The 18,300-nt window shown below is 41.1% G+C and overlaps 1 long non-coding RNA gene across 1 annotated transcript; it reads right to left on the bottom strand.

Annotated features, from left to right (window-relative positions):
- Positions 1-694: 694 nt before the first annotated feature.
- On the bottom strand, positions 695-17,193 carry LOC124299185 (uncharacterized). The gene is made up of 3 exons (XR_006906955.1): positions 16,823-17,193; positions 7,719-7,724; positions 695-706 (listed from the first exon to the last, which is right to left on the bottom strand). It is a non-coding gene; the product is annotated as an uncharacterized LOC124299185 (long non-coding RNA).
- Between the last annotated feature and the right edge of the window lie 1,107 nt (positions 17,194-18,300).

Genomic DNA, 18,300 nt, shown 5'->3' with positions numbered 1-18,300 from the left:
GCCATCGTAGATTGAACTACAACCACATGAATCTACTGGATTTTGAATAATTTCGAAGGTGTTCAAAATGATTGTATTTTGAAAGAGATCGTCGCAGCTTAGGAATACCATGATTTGATAAATACTCAATATCCGACTATCTCGTATTAATAAAGTGAACAAAAGGTATCGATTTTGGGCGAACAACCTCCCTAAACTTCGTACCGAATTAGTCTGTGGTCTAGTTTAAAGTGCTCGGCGTCCTGTCAATTCCGAGAAGACCGCGACGGCATTGCCGGGACGGGGAGGACGAGCAGGGCGAGGAAGTTGCCGACGAGGCGGCTGTCGAGCTGATATCCTCGAGTCTGCAGCGCGACTCTGATGCCGCACTCTGGGCCGCATCGAGATGACGCTCGAGATATTGCCGCCCTCGGTGTCCGTGTCTGCTTCTTGCCGCCTCGGCCGTCCCGAACTCCGGGCCCGGACGGGCCCTCTGGAGGACTGACAGGCCGCCCGTCATTACACGGTGACTCGGCAAGGGCCGGCGGGCCGATGGGCCCGCGGATGGCTATCCGGCCGAGGCGAGAGAACGACGGGCCCGATGCGAACACCTCTCAGACTCTCCTTTCCCGTCTCGCTCTGTAACCACGGATCAAGGATATCGGTGTGAGTATCTAAACGTGAGAAGATGCGCTTAGCCGATAGCTATACCTACACATCTCTACACCTTCGTATACGACTCGCAGAAAAACTTCTGTTGCAATGTTTGCGTAAGTAGATTTATACAACGCAAGCATGTCGTACGCGTTTTTTACGCGTGTTTGCCGTACACGCAGTACCCGTTTCGACCGTAACTTTTAAGCTCTAGGAGTTAAAAGTCGCCTTTTGCGTACTGCGCGCATGCGCATTCGCAGACGAATCTGACACTGTTCGACTCTTCAACTTAACCTCATTGCGCAAACTTACGGTCGGTTGAATGACCGAGTTTGCCTCCTTGACGCACGATACACTATTATCCGCGAAAGACTATCATTACAGAATTCAACTGATCGTCATTTACGCGATTTCAAATGATTTTTATTCAATCGTTTAGAGTTGAGCTGACCGTTTTACGTCAACGTTGGAAATATCAAGGCATAGAAGACTTTGCACAAACTTTTATAAGTTGATAGATAGATATGTATAATATAAGGTGGTCGGTGAACCGTAACAATAGAATGAAACATCATACTGGCACTAGAGACAAATAACAATATTGGATAAGCAGAAGGAAAAGTACTTGCAAATTCATATTCGACTACTTTCGAGTAGTAGATCTACTGCCATCAGACCGAGTCTTCCGATATGTTGGAATTCGATACTTAAGTCACGTTTCCCATGGTTTACCAAATTCATGATAGCCGTTGAACTTGGCTTGAACATGATTTTGGTACTGGTAATGTATAAAAGGCCGGTTTTGTCGGGAGTGGCTGAAAGTCTGACGCAATATCGACAGACGTCAATTGATTTTTAAAGAGCTCTTAAGCAACATTCGATAACCGACAATGATCGAATAACGATTTTACGGGATACGTCAAGGTGGGTTACACCAACTCGGGCCTAACAGTCGAGACACCTGCCGCGCCGCAAGAAACACCTCCGACGATGAAAACTGTGCGTATATAATACGAGTGGGTGGTAAACCTGCAATCCTGGCCCAAACACCCGATATTTACTGGGCAATAATTTGCTCGAAATTAACGCGCTATAACCTTCTCATTAGGGGTTCTTTACCACCTGGACGAGGCTCGTACTCCTGGAGGCTAATATTTTTACGGTAGGTTACGAGCAAGAGGACGCCTTCGCCGAGCCGCAAGCTCTCTGAGTCGGAGTCAGAGTAATGCTTGCATATATTTAAATATTATCATAAACGTTTACCACGTCGTATTAATGAGTCGCGACGACGCGGACGCGGGTATCCCGTTGACCGTCAATCCTACGGGAAAGAATATCTCGTCAAGGTGATGCGGTGAAAGTTTTAAAAGTGCCAACGATTCCGTGGTGCCACGTTTTTTAGAATTTTCTTTGTTTACTTTCAGTTTAGATGTTTTCCAAAATTCAAATTACTGCCAAGAGTATAGTTGTCACTCTTCGCGAATAGTTGGTCTGATTTCACAATATGTAGGTATACTTTGACATGGGTGACGTCATATCGTTGTAGTTTTCAATTGACTGTATAATTCGAATATATTTTCCTTCAAACGGAAAAGAACAATTTCGACTAGAGTTTTTGGGGTTCATGCGAAGACTCAAGTAAATCAAATATAATTTCTCAAAATTGTAATAAGAAAATTTTAACTTGAAAGTTTATTAAATGCGAAAAATTGCCAAATTTCTCCAGTAAGAGAATGTTTGAAACAAGATTCAACTCTGTCGAAAAATTTCTAAAGAAATCGCATTTATGAGACTCCGACCCAATTATCCACGAAATTTGAATCATGCGAACTCGAAACGAACTATTTTAAAAAATCGAATTATTCAAAGGCCCGAATAATCTGATTCAAATTATTCGTGATTTCGAATTAGCACGCCCTTAATTGTAATGTTGAAATACTCGTCGGGTCAGTTCCTTATAACCTATACTGGATTCGGCGAGGTCCGTGAAAACCGATCTCCTTAACGCGCTGGCTGATGAAAAGAAGAGCAAAAATGAGATTGTAAAAAACGCGTTGATCCGAGCAGGAGATAAAATCGGCAGGTCTATCCGTTGGAACGGTTGTTAGTGAACCGGCAATTTCCCAATTAAAAATAGTTGGAACTCGCTCGGTTGGATGTGCGTGCGGGGAGGTATATAAGACACGGGCGTACAGGTGTGGTTTTACTTTTTCTGCTTCTTTTTTCTTTCACTCTCTCTCTCTCTCCCTCTCCTTCCCCCACGTAAGCAGCAACGCGCGATCAAGTTCTAATGGAAGAAACGGGCGTAGTGATAGTGTAGAGTCATCGGCTACCTGTGAACCTGCTCACACCTACAAACGCGGGGTGCGAGAATCAGTGGGGATCCTGATCGACGCTCTTCCTTCGTACACCAAAGCGGCCGACTCACCCTCTGAGTGTTGTTAATATCTATTCCTGCTTCATTATTTCATTACCTTTTTCTTATACTCGAATGCTACATGTATATTATATACAAAAATGAGCCGACTAACTACTTTTGTAATCTTATTTATCCCTATCGGTACACATCTTTATATACGTTCGCTATGTAATAGCTATAACTGCACAGTTTACAAGAAAAATTGTCTCGTAAACTTTGATTTTTTCACCGGGTCATACTGAGAAAAATTTCATTTGTTATAGTAACTAGAAAAATTCTAGTAAAACAGGTGTCGTTTAAAAAACTTTTTGAATATTGTTGGAATTACGAAAAACGAGGTACGCGTAACCATTTTGCGCTATCGTCGATCCTTTTTTGGTAATTGCAACGCAAAATCAGTTTGTTCGGTTTACTCTACATTTTTACTTAAACAAGGCTTTAACGTCAATTTATTGTTGCCCAAGCATTAAATTTTCGCAACAGTTACAAGAATATATAGCAACAGAGATCGTAATGAGAAAGAATAGTAACGGATACCAGACTTTCCGGTAACAGCTACAAAACTAATTTTCAATTTGTACCTAGAACCATATTTTCGATTGTGGTAAAAAATGAAAATAGTTAAGGACTGAGTGGTAACCGAAACTAAAAATTTCTTTCAGTGCAGGTCGCCGACCCTGAATCTGCAGTTTGTACCGTAGGCGGACCTCGATCAGCTCCATGTCAGAGATAGGAATAGCAATTTTTTCTGTTTTGCGAGTCTCTGCTCAAGCTGTGATTATAGTTGTAAACTAACGTTGTCCGAATGTTGTAGGACTACATATTTTTCGGATGTGATTAAAAAATGAAAATATAGTTAAGAACTGTGTTACATTAACCAAGCTAGAAGTTTCTCTTACATTGTCCCAGTAATGTTGCAATACCCGTGCGCAATACTTCGCGACTCATCAGGATCTGGAATTTTTTATCGCGGAATTAGGAAGCAATGCGGTATAAGCTAGATAACCCTTTCAGAAAACGGAATAACAGTTGTACTCAAAATTTATATGATCGTAATGTATAATTATAAAACTGTATAATGAACCTGTAGGTACGTTGGTAGAAGGGGAATCAGGGTTGAAGGAGAAGCGGTGTTCCCAAGTTTCACAAGTTGTGTCAGCGATACGAAGGCCGCTGCTGAGTTGACTAAAAATTACAAAAATTAATCATCAATATTCCGCAGAGTCAGCGCCGTACCTACGGATTATAGTGCCCTGAGCTGGTTAGAAGACCAGAACCCCCAATTCTGAAGATGACGATAAAAAATTGTCCATACACCATCTACACTTGAGTATGCAGGATGAGGTTTAATCAATAAGTTTGTGTTTTTTGAGAACGTTTTTTGATACCAAAAAGCTATATTTATAATATAATTCTAAATGGCCCGCTTTTTTATTAGGGACAAGTACATGGTTTATATTACTATAGCAGAGAACATATAAGTAATATCGAAAAAAGTTTGAGACAATAATGTTCGACTTGCAACTTCCGTAAAACTTGTTTATACATTTATTCTTACCCCAATAGTTACCGAAATGTTTGATATCGAAATTCATATCTCTATAATCTTTTACTTCTTCATTTAGCCTATCAAACTGCCACTGAATATTTCGTAATTATTTATATCGGTAAATAGAATGAAAATTAGAGATAAGTGTATGAGATAATTCTTATCAAAAATCGAACCTTGTATAAAACTTGTTAATTTGGAATTTTTCTCGACACCACTCACAGTTTAGCCACCATAGTAGTATAAACGATTAAACTATTCAAAACAAAGAAGTGGGCCATTTACGGAGAAGATAACTCTTAGATTCAGATTACACGTATCGTAATACAAAACAACAAACTATCGAAACGACCGTATTGTGTATAGATATGTATTTAATCACGCGCACTTGATGACGGGTCAACTATATGAAAAAAAATCGCCCAATTACTCGAACATTTGTTTTGGGATTTAATGTGAATAATCAGTGATATAAGAATTACAATCTATCACCAATTTATTCTTATTTTGTTAATACTTTTTTCCAACACCTCCTTAAAAGGTTCAGTTTTCGAAGATTGTACAGCTTGCACAAGGCGCCCTATTTCTGAAGTTGCGGTAACACGACTTTGGCGCATGCGCACAACTGAAGTGCTCTATTTTATACTACAGGGTGTTCTACGGTGCATGCGCATTTTTGAATAACTCAATTTCACGCTTTGTGTCAGTGTGCGTAAGTTACTTAACCCCAATATTACGCGTTGTCAGCGGCACGATAGTTGCTTCTCGAATCAAACTTTCCTTTCTAAGTATTGAAAAGAATAGCCCGTGACTCACCTACGGATGGGCGACATCTGACTCGTGTGATCACAATTCTCATACTTGTGGCTCACTCTGATAACTTCAGACTCATCGGAAACCACGCACTTTCCGCACTAGTGACACCACATACTCTTTTTCACTTCGAATTTTAAGACAGCCGCTAAAAAAAAATCCAACTAATATTAACGATACCATCCGGTCGTATATGTAATGTGGTCCCACATTAGGTTAGTATACAGAGTGTTTCCAACAAATTGCCACAGTATATCGGGTTGCCTATCACTGAAGGGAACAAGTATCGGTAAAACAGACCTACCGTGTCATAATAACTTCAATCATGTCATATAAAGGCTGACGCCGACTAGACCGCGGCGGACGGCGGCGGACGGCGGCGAAATTTTCGCTCATACAGTTATCCATATAGGTGTTCACACTAGACGGCGGCGGATCGCGGCGGACCGCGGCAATTTTTCGCGAGTTCCAGGTTGGGAATATTTCGGCGGTGCGCCGCGCATCGCCGCGCATCGCCGTCGTCTAGTGTGAACACCCGACCGATGCCGAAATTCATCCCAAGTATAAAAATAGGGAAACCTGCGTTACTTTGATGTAAATGGTTATGGTTTACAAGGATTCTTTTCATTCTCTCCGCTGTTCTTGCGAATAATAAATGCATTCATTTTTACATCTCAAATAAATCCTACGGATATTAAATAAATTTTACGTAAGTAATTACTTCATTTTTAAAGAAATTTAAGTAAATGTGAGTTTTAGAACAACAAGTTATGATCAACGGATTATTTTATGTAAAAAATTTATTTTTTTCTCATTGTTCGGGTATGATGCTGATTTCATGAAGACTGTTTTTTATTTTGCGTATTAATTTTTATGCATAAGAAATGAGAGAGTATATTTTGAGCTAAAATTTATTTCATTTTTACTATACATATATTATATGTATAATAGGGTGTTTCAAAATAAAAAAATTTACGATTTTCCAACGAGCCACACCCGAAATAGTTTAGGTAGAAACAAAAATTCTGGCGAAAGATGAGCATTGTCGGTTGATTTTTAATCCTTTTTTCCTTTTTATCGAATTTATGATGGACAATTGTTAGTAATTTTTTTTCGTGTTAAACACTTCTTCATCTGAGCTATCCATAATGAGTAATCAAGAAGTAGTGGCAAATATGCATGATTATTTATTGTGTGCCCATGACGACTGAGACAAATCGTGGTCATCAGATAATTGATAAATATCTCTTTTTCGTAGAAACAGTATCGGCGGGTGGTCACGCGACTATAGTGGGCGCATCTCACGGTAACTGCGCCGCGGTGCAGTGGGCGTCAGCCTTAACTTTTGAAATGTCCTACCATTTCCGAACACCTCCAACCATCCTATTTACCTATATTACTAGATTAGCTATTATATGAAAAGAGAAGAATTATTCACTTCGAAATGGGATTCTATTCGACGCGCGCTCGATGTATTCCATAACATTAGTATTCATAATTATTTCAACAACTTTTCATTTGCTCTCTCGATCTTGAATTTTCGTAGGCATATAACCAAAACGCTGTTCTAGCTAATCGAGAGTGAAGTATCTATGTTGGGTAGAGAAGCAAAATTGTTTTTCGAAAAGTATTCGGATGGAAAAAAATTCAGAGTAACTGTAATACATCACGGATGCGCTAATTTTGAACGAGATGAAATGGATGCTTCGTATATGAGATAGTATTTAACGCTGCGTAGTGATTTAAAGACCTAAAAAGGTGATAGGAAGAGAAAGAACGAAGCTTCTTAACACTTCGAGTGTATTTTAACACACATTTGAAAGATACGAGCAAAATTTTTCATCATCCAACTGTCGCAGAACGGCAGCGTTGTCGGCTGACCCGTTAAGTAAAGGATATATCTTCAGTCAACGGCTGACCATCGAAGGGCCTGGCCGCTTGAGTCTGGAATCGGCAGGACAGATAAAGTGTGTATTTCTTGTATGAAATGTGAACACTAGAATCATTATACATCATATCATATCATCATACATCATACATCGTACATCGTACATCATACATCATACATCATACATCATACATCATACATCATCATACCTAGTATTACAGTTCGAAACCAAAGTTTGAATTTTCGGATGTTCGGAAAGTGACGTCACCAATCTAAAATCGGCTAGCCGAGTTCCTCAGTCTGGTAACAACCGCGCAGTAGAGCGGACGGTTGAGAGTCGCGCTCCGCAAACTTCGAGTACCGGGTTCTCAACCTCCCGGATCCCGCGCTTCGGGTCCGCTACGTATTTCGAGTACCGGGTTCTCAACCTCCCGGATCCCGCGCTTCGGGTCCGCTACGCGGTGAAACTCGACTTCCAGGATAAGCGCTCCGTGGTTCCTGGTTCATGTTTGCAATAAATTATTTCAATTCGTTTTTCGCGCAAGCTGAAATTCAGTAGCTGTCAGTCCGCTAATAAAATTTCTCGACTTCCAGGATAAGCGCTCCGTGGTTCCTGGTTCATGTTTACTATAAATTATTTCAATTTGTTTTTGGCGCACGCCCAAATTCAGTAGCTGTCGGTGCGCTAATAAAATTTCTCGACTTCCAGGATAAGCGCTCCGTGGTTCCTGGTTCATGTTTACAATAAATTATTTCAATTCGTTTTTCGCGCAAGCCCATATTCAGTAGCTGTCAGTCCGCTAATAAAATTTCTCGACTTCCAGGATAAGCGCTCCGTGGTTCCTGGTTCATGTTTACTATAAATTATTTCAATTCGTTTTTGGCGCACGCCCAAATTCAGTAGCTGTCGGTGCGCTAATAAAATTTCTCGACTTCCAGGATAAGCGCTCCGTGGTTCCTGGTTCATGTTTACTATAAATTATTTCAATTTGTTTTTGGCGCACGCCCAAATTCAGTAGCTGTCGGTGCGCTAATAAAATTTCTCAACTTCCAGGATAACCGCTCCGTGGTTCCTGGTTCATGTTTACAATAAATTATTTCAATTCGTTTTTCGTGCACGCCCAAATTCAGTAGCTGTCGGTGCGCTAATAAAATTTCTCGACTTCCAGGATAACCGCTCCGTGGTTCCTGGTTCATGTTTACAATAAATTATTTCAATTCGTTTTTCGCGCAAGCTGAAATTCAGTAGCTGTCAGTCCGCTAATAAAATTTCTCGACTTCCAGGATAAGCGCTCCGTGGTTCCTGGTTCATGTTTGCAATAAATTATTTCAATTCGTTTTTCGCGCAACCCCAAATTCGGTAGCTGTCAGTCCGCTAATAAAATTTCTCGACTTCCAGGATAAGCGCTCCGTGGTTCCTGGTTCATGTTTACAATAAATTATTTCAATTCGTTTTTCGCGCAAGCCCATATTCAGTAGCTGTCAGTCCGCTAATAAAATTTCTCGACTTCCAGGATAAGCGCTCCGTGGTTCCTGGTTCATGTTTACAATAAATTATTTCAATTCGTTTTTCGCGCAAGCCCATATTCAGTAGCTGTCAGTCCGCTAATAAAATTTCTCGACTTCCAGGATAAGCGCTCCGTGGTTCCTGGTTCATGTTTACAATAAATTATTTCAATTCGTTTTTGGCGCACGCCCAAATTCAGTAGCTGTCGGTGCGCTAATAAAATTTCTCAACTTCCAGGATAACCGCTCCGTGGTTCCTGGTTCATGTTTACAATAAATTATTTCAATTCGTTTTTCGCGCACGCCCAAATTCAGTAGCTGTCGGTGCGCTAATAAAATTTCTCGACTTCCAGGATAACCGCTCCGTGGTTCCTGGTTCATGTTTACAATAAATTATTTCAATTCGTTTTTCGCGCACGCCCAAATTCAGTAGCTGTCGGTGCGCTAATAAAATTTCTCGACTTCCAGGATAAGCGCTCCGTGGTTCCTGGTTCATGTTTACAATAAATTATTTCAATTCGTTTTTCGCGCAAGCCCATATTCAGTAGCTGTCAGTCCGCTAATAAAATTTCTCGACTTCCAGGATAAGCGCTCCGTGGTTCCTGGTTCATGTTTACAATAAATTATTTCAATTCGTTTTTGGCGCACGCCCAAATTCAGTAGCTGTCGGTGCGCTAATAAAATTTCTCAACTTCCAGGATAACCGCTCCGTGGTTCCTGGTTCATGTTTACAATAAATTATTTCAATTCGTTTTTCGCGCACGCCCAAATTCAGTAGCTGTCGGTGCGCTAATAAAATTTCTCGACTTCCAGGATAACCGCTCCGTGGTTCCTGGTTCATGTTTACAATAAATTATTTCAATTCGTTTTTCGCGCACGCCCAAATTCAGTAGCTGTCGGTGCGCTAATAAAATTTCTCGACTTCCAGGATAACCGCTCCGTGGTTCCTGGTTCATGTTTACAATAAATTATTTCAATTCGTTTTTCGCGCAAGCTGAAATTCAGTAGCTGTCAGTCCGCTAATAAAATTTCTCGACTTCCAGGATAAGCGCTCCGTGGTTCCTGGTTCATGTTTACAATAAATTATTTCAATTCGTTTTTCGCGCAAGCCCATATTCAGTAGCTGTCAGTCCGCTAATAAAATTTCTCGACTTCCAGGATAAGCGCTCCGTGGTTCCTGGTTCATGTTTACAATAAATTATTTCAATTCGTTTTTCGCGCACGCCCAAATTCAGTAGCTGTCGGTGCGCTAATAAAATTTCTCGACTTCCAGGATAAGCGCTCCGTGGTTCCTGGTTCATGTTTACAATAAATTATTTCAATTCGTTTTTCGCGCAAGCTGAAATTCAGTAGCTGTCAGTCCGCTAATAAAATTTCTCGACTTCCAGGATAAGCGCTCCGTGGTTCCTGGTTCATGTTTACAATAAATTATTTCAATTTGTTTTTCGCGCACGCCCAAATTCAGTAGCTGTCGGTGCGCTAATAAAATTTCTCGACTTCCAGGATAACCGCTCCGTGGTTCCTGGTTCATGTTTACAATAAATTATTTCAATTCCTTTTTCGCGCACGCCCAAATTCAGTAGCTGTCGGTGCGCTAATAAAATTTCTCGACTTCCAGGATAACCGCTCCGTGGTTCCTGGTTCATGTTTACAATAAATTATTTCAATTCGTTTTTCGCGCACGCCCAAATTCAGTAGCTGTCGGTGCGCTAATAAAATTTCTCGACTTCCAGGATAACCGCTCCGTGGTTCCTGGTTCATGTTTACAATAAATTATTTCAATTCGTTTTTCGCGCAAGCTGAAATTCAGTAGCTGTCAGTCCGCTAATAAAATTTCTCGACTTCCAGGATAAGCGCTCCGTGGTTCCTGGTTCATGTTTACAATAAATTATTTCAATTCGTTTTTCGCGCAAGCCCATATTCAGTAGCTGTCAGTCCGCTAATAAAATTTCTCGACTTCCAGGATAAGCGCTCCGTGGTTCCTGGTTCATGTTTACAATAAATTATTTCAATTCGTTTTTGGCGCACGCCCAAATTCAGTAGCTGTCGGTGCGCTAATAAAATTTCTCAACTTCCAGGATAACCGCTCCGTGGTTCCTGGTTCATGTTTACAATAAATTATTTCAATTTCTTTTTCGCGCACGCCCAAATTCAGTAGCTGTCGGTGCGCTAATAAAATTTCTCGACTTCCAGGATAACCGCTCCGTGGTTCCTGGTTCATGTTTACAATAAATTATTTCAATTCGTTTTTCGCGCACGCCCAAATTCAGTAGCTGTCGGTGCGCTAATAAAATTTCTATAACTTCACAATCTTCTCATAAGCTTTTTGGTAAAATATGTCGATAAAAAAATTATGTCAAACCTTACACATTGTTTTTGATTTGTTCTCACGCTGAAAATATTTATTAATATTCGAGGTATAACTCGAGGTGGTTGGCGGTTTTCGTTGGAGGTAGTTAGGGGTGGTTCCGGGTAATCTCGGTGATTCAGGAGGAGGGGAACGAGGATTTGTGCTCGGTGAGTAAAACACTTTTATAATATTTCATGGCAATTGTAATTATATTTTATCTGAAATTTTTCAAACTTCTCATGTTTACATTGAATTATTTCAATTCATTTTTTGCGCAAGCACAAATTCAGTAGCTATGAATAAGCTTATACAATTTACTATATTATTAATTAATTGATTAATATTCCTATAATATTTAATGGCAATTGTAATTATATTTCATCTGGAATATTACAAACTTGTCACGTTTACAACAAATTATTTCAATTCATTTTTCGTGCAAGCACATATTTAGTAGCTATGAATAATCTTATACAATTTATTATATTATTAATTAATTATTTAATCAATAACTTAATTATATTAATCCTTACACAAAATTTTCGATGTGTTCTCATTCTGAAAATATTTATTACTATTCAAGGTATAACCTGAGGTGGTTGAAGGTGGTCGGAGGTGGACGAGGAGGAGGACGAGGAGGGCGAGGATTTGTGCTGGGTGAGTAAAACACTTTTATAATATTTGATGGCAATTGTAATTATATTTCGTCTGAAATATTACAAACGTGTCACGTTTACAATAAATTATTTCAATTCATTTTTCGTGCAAGCACATATTCAGTAGCTATGAATAATCTTGTACAATTTATTATATTATTAATTAATTGATTAATTACATTAATCCTTACACAATATTTTTGATGTGTTCCTATACTAAAAATATTCATCACGATTCCAGGTATCACCCGAGGTGGTCGGAGGTGGACGAGGAGGAGGACGAGCTGGACGAGGAGGAGGACGAGGAGCAGGCGGGGTGGGTCGTGGGAGAGGACCTCTCCTCTCCTCAGAGGAGGGGAGGGGGAGGGGGAGGGGCAGGGAAGTGGGAGAGGTGGGCGGGGAGGGGGAAGGGACGGGAAGGGAAGGGAAGGGAAGGGGCGGGTTGGGGAGGGTGGCGGGGCGGGAGGGAGGGGGGGGAGGGCGGGCGGGTGGGCAGGAGTGAGGGAGGGAGGGAGGGAGGGAGGGAGGGCGCGGGGGGGGGGGGTGTACTGCTCTATTGACTCTAACGGGCTCGCATCGACATCCGTTCTCCACTCTCTCCCTCCCACCCGCCCACCCGCCCGCCCTCCCTCCCCCCCCTCCCTCCCTCCCTCCCTCCCCCCGCCCCGCCACCCTCCCCAACCCTCCCCTTCCCTTCCCTTCCCTTCCCGTCCCTTCCCCCTCCCCGCCCACCTCTCCCACTTCCCTGCCCCTCCCCCTCCCCTCCTCTGAGGAGAGGAGAGGTCCTCTCCCACGACCCACCCCGCCTCCTCCTCGTCCACCTCCTGGTCCACCTCGTCCTCCTCCTCGTCCACCTCCGACCACCTCCAACCACCGCCAACCACCTCGGGTTATACCTGGAATAGTAATGAATATTTTCAGTATGAAAACACATCAAAAATATTGTACAAGGATTAATATAATTAATTAATTAATTAATAATATAATAAATTGTATAAGATTAATCATAGCTACTGAATATGTGCTTGCACGAGAAATGTATTAGAATAATTTATTGTAAACGTGACAAGTTTGTAATATTTCAGATGAAATATAATTACAATTGCCGTTAAATATTATAAGAATATTAATTAATTAATTAATAATATAATAAATTGTATAAGCTTATTCATAGCTACTGAATATGTGCTTGCGCGAAAAATGAATTGAAATAATTTTATGTAACCATGACTAGTTTGAAATATTTTAGATAAAATATAATTACAATTGCCATCAAATATTATAAAAGTGTTTTACTCACCGAGCACAAATCCTCGTCCTCCTCGTCCTCCTCCTCGTCCAACTCCGAACACCTTCAACCACCGCCAATCACCTACAACAACCACCGATATCCACCACGGGTATACCTGCCATAATAATAAAGATTTTCAGTATAAGAACACATCAAAAATATTGTGTAAGAATTAGTATAATTAATTAATTAATTGATAGTAGAATGAATTTAACTACCGCATTTATAGCTACTGAATTTGTGCTTGCGCGAAGAATGAATTGAAATAATTTATTGTGAAGATGACAAGTTTGAAAAAGATTAGATGAAATATAATTACAATTGCCGTCGAATATTATAAAAACGTTAAACTCACCGAGCACAAATCCTCGTCCCCCTCCTCCGGAATCACCTTGATTACCCGCAACCACCCCTAAACGTCCCCAACGACCACCGCCAACCACCCCGAGTTATACCTCGAATACTAATAAACATTTTCAGCATGAGAACAAATCAAAGATAATGTGTAAGGTTTAATATAATTTTTTTATCGACATATTTTACCAAAAAGATTATGAGAAGATTATAAAGTTATAGAAATTTTATTAGCGTACTGAGAGCTACTGAATTTCGGCTTGCGCGAAAAACGAATTGAAATAATTTATCGTAAACATGAACCAGGAACCACGGAGCGCTTATCCTGGAAGTCGAGAAATTTTATTAGCGGACTGACAGCTACCGAATTTGAGGTTGCGCGAAAAACGAATTGAAATAATTTATTGTAAACATGAACCAGGAACCACGGAGCGCTTATCCTGGAAGTCGAGAAATTTTATTAGCGGACTGACAGCTACTGAATTTCAGCTTGCGCGAAAAACGAATTGAAATAATTTATTGTAAACATGAACCAGGAACCACGGAGCGCTTATCCTGGAAGTCGAGAAATTTTATTAGCGGACTGACAGCTACTGAATTTCAGCTTGCGCGAAAAACGAATTGAAATAATTTATTGTAAACATGAACCAGGAACCACGGAGCGGTTATCCTGGAAGTCGAGAAATTTTATTAGCGCACCGACAGCTACTGAATTTGGGCGTGCACGAAAAACGAATTGAAATAATTTATTGTAAACATGAACCAGGAACCACGGAGCGGTTATCCTGGAAGTTGAGAAATTTTATTAGCGCACCGACAGCTACTGAATTTGGGCGTGCGCCAAAAACGAATTGAAATAATTTATAGTAAACATGAACCAGGAACCACGGAGCGCTTATCCTGGAAGTCGAGAAATTTTATTAGCGCACCGACAGCTACTGAATTTGGGCGTGCGCCAAAAACGAATTGAAATAATTTATAGTAAACATGAACCAGGAACCACGGAGCGCTTATCCTGGAAGTCGAGAAATTTTATTAGCGGACTGACAGCTACTGAATATGGGCTTGCGCGAAAAACGAATTGAAATAATTTATTGTAAACATGAACCAGGAACCACGGAGCGCTTATCCTGGAAGTCGAGAAATTTTATTAGCGCACCGACAGCTACTGAATTTGGGCGTGCGCCAAAAACGAATTGAAATAATTTATAGTAAACATGAACCAGGAACCACGGAGCGCTTATCCTGGAAGTCGAGAAATTTTATTAGCGCACCGACAGCTACTGAATTTGGGCGTGCGCCAAAAACGAATTGAAATAATTTATAGTAAACATGAACCAGGAACCACGGAGCGCTTATCCTGGAAGTCGAGAAATTTTATTAGCGGACTGACAGCTACTGAATATGGGCTTGCGCGAAAAACGAATTGAAATAATTTATTGTAAACATGAACCAGGAACCACGGAGCGCTTATCCTGGAAGTCGAGAAATTTTATTAGCGCACCGACAGCTACTGAATTTGGGCGTGCGCCAAAAACAAATTGAAATAATTTATAGTAAACATGAACCTGGAACCACGGAGCGCTTATACTGGAAGTCGAGAAATTTTATTAGCGGACTGACAGCTACTGAATTTCAGCTTGCGCGAAAAACGAATTGAAATAATTTATTGCAAACATGAACCAGGAACCACGGAGCGCTTATCCTGGAAGTCGAGTTTCACCGCGTAGCGGACCCGAAGCGCGGGATCCGGGAGGTTGAGAACCCGGTACTCGAAATACGTAGCGGACCCGAAGCGCGGGATCCGGGAGGTTGAGAACCCGGTACTCGAAGTTTGCGGAGCGCGACTCTCAACCGTCCGCTCTACTGCGCGGTTGTTACCAGACTGAGGAACTCGGCTAGCCGATTTTAGATTGGTGACGTCACTTTCCGAACATCCGAAAATTCAAACTTTGGTTTCGAACTGTAATACTAGGTATGATGATGTATGATGTATGATGTATGATGTATGATGTATGATGTACGATGTACGATGTATGATGTATGATGATATGATATGATGTATAATGATTCTAGTGTTCACATTTCATACAAGAAATACACACTTTATCTGTCCTGCCGATTCCAGACTCAAGCGGCCAGGCCCTTCGATGGTCAGCCGTTGACTGAAGATATATCCTTTACTTAACGGGTCAGCCGACAACGCTGCCGTTCTGCGACAGTTGGATGATGAAAAATTTTGCTCGTATCTTTCAAATGTGTGTTAAAATACACTCGAAGTGTTAAGAAGCTTCGTTCTTTCTCTTCCTATCACCTTTTTAGGTCTTTAAATCACTACGCAGCGTTAAATACTATCTCATATACGAAGCATCCATTTCATCTCGTTCAAAATTAGCGCATCCGTGATGTATTACAGTTACTCTGAATTTTTTTCCATCCGAATACTTTTCGAAAAACAATTTTGCTTCTCTACCCAACATAGATACTTCACTCTCGATTAGCTAGAACAGCGTTTTGGTTATATGCCTACGAAAATTCAAGATCGAGAGAGCAAATGAAAAGTTGTTGAAATAATTATGAATACTAATGTTATGGAATACATCGAGCGCGCGTCGAATAGAATCCCATTTCGAAGTGAATAATTCTTCTCTTTTCATATAATAGCTAATCTAGTAATATAGGTAAATAGGATGGTTGGAGGTGTTCGGAAATGGTAGGACATTTCAAAAGTTAAGGCTGACGCCCACTGCACCGCGGCGCAGTTACCGTGAGATGCGCCCACTATAGTCGCGTGACCACCCGCCGATACTGTTTCTACGAAAAAGAGATATTTATCAATTATCTGATGACCACGATTTGTCTCAGTCGTCATGGGCACACAATAAATAATCATGCATATTTGCCACTACTTCTTGATTACTCATTATGGATAGCTCAGATGAAGAAGTGTTTAACACGAAAAAAAATTACTAACAATTGTCCATCATAAATTCGATAAAAAGGAAAAAAGGATTAAAAATCAACCGACAATGCTCATCTTTCGCCAGAATTTTTGTTTCTACCTAAACTATTTCGGGTGTGGCTCGTTGGAAAATCGTAAATTTTTTTATTTTGAAACACCCTATTATACATATAATATATGTATAGTAAAAATGAAATAAATTTTAGCTCAAAATATACTCTCTCATTTCTTATGCATAAAAATTAATACGCAAAATAAAAAACAGTCTTCATGAAATCAGCATCATACCCGAACAATGAGAAAAAAATAAATTTTTTACATAAAATAATCCGTTGATCATAACTTGTTGTTCTAAAACTCACATTTACTTAAATTTCTTTAAAAATGAAGTAATTACTTACGTAAAATTTATTTAATATCCGTAGGATTTATTTGAGATGTAAAAATGAATGCATTTATTATTCGCAAGAACAGCGGAGAGAATGAAAAGAATCCTTGTAAACCATAACCATTTACATCAAAGTAACGCAGGTTTCCCTATTTTTATACTTGGGATGAATTTCGGCATCGGTCGGGTGTTCACACTAGACGACGGCGATGCGCGGCGATGCGCGGCGCACCGCCGAAATATTCCCAACCTGGAACTCGCGAAAAATTGCCGCGGTCCGCCGCGGTCCGCCGCCGTCTAGTGTGAACACCTATATGGATAACTGTATGAGCGAAAATTTCGCCGCCGTCCGCCGCCGTCCGCCGCGGTCTAGTCGGCGTCAGCCTTAATCCTTTCGTGACTCTAGGCCGCGATCACTGAACGCTTCGGCGTAGACTATCAACAACGAAACGACTGCTTGGCCAAATTCACACAACTTGGCAAGATGGGCAGTTCCAGCTCATTCGCGAGAACTTGAATCGTGTTATCTATCAGTACCTAGTACAGTTATTTCTTCCCCTCAGCGGTAGGCAACCAAAAATATTGTGTCGTGCATTCGGTTAGGTACTTCGACTTCATACCAATATTCTGTACAAACGGTAGACACACTTTTATCGGCCCTTGGCAACGGGGCTGTTATCGCAGATTTTTTTTCTTTTGTTTTCCACGAAATGGCGCCTACTGCAGAAGGGCGCTCTGGGTAAGCACCCCACTCCCCCGACCCTATCTACGGCGCTATGCAGAGTACTCGGAAAGCCCGAAGGAAACTTGTTAGCGATTGGGTAGCCGTAGCCCGAGGTTGAACGCTTCGGGGTCCGCAAGAGGAAAGGATATGGGGGTGCACAGGGTGAGTTGGGCCTGGCTTTTGAGTCCTGCTCGCGCTCTTCTCGCGGTTCGCGTATCCCCCCCCCCCCTCCTTTACCCTCCGGGGGTACTAATTAATTACTGTGATTAATCAGAAAAGTTCGTAATTAGAAAGTTTCTTGGGCGAAAATTAAAATGGCGGGCGAGTGAGTGAGTGACGAGCTCAACTCTGTGGAACTTCTCCGCGGTCCTCCCGCGGCCCCTTCGTATTTCCTGCCGAACCCCAACTGCGGAGGACTAACACTAAACTCCACGGAGCGCCTCTACTACCCGATAAACTCATTAATTAAGGCAGATCGTGCACCCTGCGGCCCCGTACATCACGACGAGTGAGGGTTTCCACCCCGCACTGGCTACCGCTTCTGCCTCTGTCTTTACGTAGGAACGTTAGAAGATGGAGGACGTTGCAGCCATGTTTTTCCGTATTCCGACGAACACTTTTGTTCCACCAGTCATGCAGGCACACCTGAAGATAAATGTCGCCTAGGACTATGTTAGTTTTCTATGTTTTTTGGTTATAAAATGAATAATATTCAAGATTTTAGCATGAAACTGGTGTGAAACCCAAGTGATAGTCCCTCCGTAATA

Source organism: Neodiprion virginianus, chromosome 2 (genome assembly GCF_021901495.1).
Source record: "Neodiprion virginianus isolate iyNeoVirg1 chromosome 2, iyNeoVirg1.1, whole genome shotgun sequence".
In the NCBI taxonomy this organism is placed as follows: Eukaryota; Metazoa; Arthropoda; class Insecta; order Hymenoptera; family Diprionidae; genus Neodiprion; species Neodiprion virginianus.
This window is presented reverse-complemented; position numbering and strand designations above follow the sequence as displayed.